At 40.5% G+C, this 3422-nt stretch overlaps 1 non-coding gene across 1 annotated transcript; it reads left to right on the forward strand.

Moving 5' to 3' along the window:
- The first annotated feature begins 387 nt into the window (after positions 1-387).
- LOC118492628 lies at positions 388-494 on the forward strand. Its single transcript, XR_004894633.1, has one exon. It is a non-coding gene; the product is annotated as a small nucleolar RNA R71 (small nucleolar RNA).
- Positions 495-3422: the final 2928 nt, after the last annotated feature.

Genomic DNA, 3422 nt, shown 5'->3' on the forward strand with positions numbered 1-3422 from the left:
TCGTGGATGGTTATTGAGGTAATTCACCACTTCCGTTTGGTTTTCTATATCTTTCATACAACTCCAGTTTTCATGTGGTCCGCCACATCCTTCACAAGCTATAACCGAAACCGTTTTATTTAATTCAAGTTTCTTTATTTTTGAAGTTAATGCTTCGATTTAAGCTTGTAAAGAGGCGGTTTCGTCCACTTTATGGCGCCCGGGGCCATGGATTTTGAACCCCTAGGAGTGTGCCATTGAAAACTGTTTTGAGCAATTTCCTCAATTTGGTTATAAATTTCCTCGGGGCGCCGATTCCCAAGGAGTCCCCCAGAGTTAGAATCAAGGAGTTGCCTTGTGTGTGGTAAGAGTCGATTGTAGAAAATGAACACTTGTTGCCAACATTCAAGACCATGATGCGGATACTTCCTTAATAACTCCTTGAACTTCTCCCATGTCTCTTATAAAGATTCCCCGTCGTCTTGAGAGTATGAATTAATTTCAGTCATGAGTTTTTGCTGTTTTAGCGGGAGGGAAATATTTGTAGAGAAATTTTTGGGCAAGTTCATCCCAAGTGTGCATAGACCCACTTGGGAGGGTGTTTAGCCAAGCTTTTGCTCGGTCTTTGAGGGAAAAGGGGAACATACGGAGCCGGATAACATCGTTGGAGGCTCTGTTGATCCGAAAGGTGTCACATATTTCCAAAAAGTTGGTAATATGTAAATGGGGATCTTCATTGGGTAGGCTATGAAAGGTGGCGGAATTTTGGAGCATTTGGATTAGGTGTGGTCGAAGCTCAAAGTTGTTGGCATCGACATTATGAGGGTTAATAGCGGCTCCAAGATTACCGATCGTAGGCCGTAGGTAATCCACGAGAGTACGTTGATCTGCCATAGGGATGTTTTGGGTCAAGGCTTGTTGTCGGTTTTTAGCTTGAAGTCTTTTTCTCAAAAGGCGCTCGGGTTCTTCTAATGGCACTTTTATGTTTTGTCGGAGGTAGAGGTCATGCACCACGTCGTATTTTCTGTGAATTATACGGAATGACGTAGATTTTTGCGAACAAAGCATAAAAATTGCAGATTAGAAGAGTAGCATGGCCCCGTGTCTACATAGGCACGGCCCCGTGCTGTCTAGAAAAAAGTTTCTGTTTTCATATTCCTAGATACCGGAGGTTTGACATGGCCTTGTGTGATTATTCCAGTAACAAGAAAATAGCTCTTCCAAGATACTGTAGGTCTGACACGACCCCTGGTTGATCAAACACGACCCCGTGTTCTTCCTACAAAACGTAGAAAAATTGGAGAAAAAAAAAAAGAAAAACCAAAAAAGAAAAATCAGAAAAGCATAAAAATTATTAGGCCGCCAATTTTTCTTAAAATCCTTGTCTCCCTGGCAACGGCGCCAAAAACTTGACCGTGAGCGAGGGTGTATTGATTTTTGTTATAATTTTTAAGTATTTTTTACTCTTTTATCAAGCTTTAAATTTATAAAACACGATATAACACTATCACTCTCTACAACACGCTAGGGCAAGTGCACCCATCGTTAGCGTAGTATAGTGATGGTAAGATGCCGAGGTCGTCCAAGGACACAAGAGCTTTTAATACCGGGCTATCGTCGACGTCTAATCTAATCAAATTTTTCGGAAAGATTTTTAATAAGTAAAATAAAGAAACCAAATAAATAAAGAAACAAATAGACAAGATAGAATCACTTGGCTCCGACTAATCTTTTATGTATCCGTTGATGATTTCTACAGTTTGGGTTTTTTAAGAGATTATCTTAGTTTTAGTGGCATGTCCCTCTTTTGAAGGCAACGCTACCCTCAGCCATATTGGTCTGAGTCAGCAAGGATACAGTCCCGCAAGGCCGGAATATTGAAAGATAATTAAGTAAGTTATCAATGCAAAATGTGACATGTCCCTCTTTTAGAGGCAACGCTACCCTCAGCCATATTGGTCTGAGTCAGCAAGATACAATCCCGCTAGACCGGTTTAAAGTTTTAATAGTTATTTGTTTATAAGGGATTCAAGCTGTTCTTACTTCCTCCGATTTGATGCTATCTACCTCAAAGGAACTCCTAATAAGCTTGAATAAAGTCCTCGCAGGATCTATACACTAACGAGGCAAGAACTTTACCCATACCACCCATCTAACCCCCTTCCAGACAGTTAACACGCTTTATATAGACCGTAAAGACACGAATAAGTGAATCAACGAAACATGAAGAGATTATAAATAAAGTTCACTTTCAATATAAAAAACTAGTTATTAAAGTTATTAATACATACCCAATTAAAAACTTAACCAAAGATTGGAAATCAAAAGTAATATAAAAATGACTTGTTTTCACCAAGTGATGTAAGAGATTAGCCAAGCATGGCGTTTGTTTGAAAAAAAAAACTCTTACGATCAATCTTAGATCCCGATATTACTACACACACTCTAGAGATGGATGATGGATGAATGTGGTGGATGATGGTCGTATTGTGGTGGTGGAGTAGTTGTAGGTGTGAGAGAAGTGGTTTGCCAAGGGATGAGTTGCAATTGAACCAAGCACCCCTATTTATAGTTGAAAACAGATAATTTACACGGCCCCGTGCCTGGTAGGCACGGCCCTGTGTCCTCCTTCTTCTCTGTCTTCATTTAATGAGCTTGACAGTCCGGATGCTCACACGACCTCGAGTGTCAACGGCACGGCCTCATGGCCTTTGTACTTGCTGTACGATCCAAGATTTGCATATCTAGGAGTTGACCACAGCCCGTGTCTCTTGTCTGCTACTGTTTGTCTTCTTCTTTCTGGAATGTTGGGTGGGGCACGACCCCATGCCCGGCAGGCACGACACGTGCTTGTCTTCTGAGTTGTTATTTTTGGTCTTGGGATGAAGCTTGGAGGGTTGGTATACTGTATCAACTTCACTTCTTTTGTTTTTATGCTGGTTTTTGCCATTGATTTGTTTCTTTTGTACATTTAAGCTATTTTAATCCTGAAAATCAAAAGTATACAAAGAAACGCACTTTTTCCCACATTAGTACTAAAAGGGTTGTTTTTATACCTTATTTGATATAATTTATATGTTGCATTTGGCGCATATCAGGTACCGTACTGAAAATACCGGTACTGGAAAACACCAAAAAATGGGTACTGAATCGATACTGAAAAAATTTCGGTACAGGTGTCCCATATGCCCCTCCCTATCCTCCATGACTTGCCTCAACTCGTACTTGGTCATCCTCTAGTTCTTCATCTTCATCGGCTAATGGTTATTCTTCTTCTTCTTCGTAGTCTTCTTCCGAATGGAGATCAAGAACCGGGTTACGATATGAATTGTTTTAGTAGTGTGAGGTACATTTGCGATACGCAAAACAGTCAACCATTTGGTCATCCATGGGCTCAGGTGATAAAAGTAAAACGATCGCTAGCGACTTGGGTTGGCATATTT

This window comes from Helianthus annuus, chromosome 5 (assembly GCF_002127325.2).
Source record: "Helianthus annuus cultivar XRQ/B chromosome 5, HanXRQr2.0-SUNRISE, whole genome shotgun sequence".
In the NCBI taxonomy this organism is placed as follows: Eukaryota; Viridiplantae; Streptophyta; class Magnoliopsida; order Asterales; family Asteraceae; genus Helianthus; species Helianthus annuus.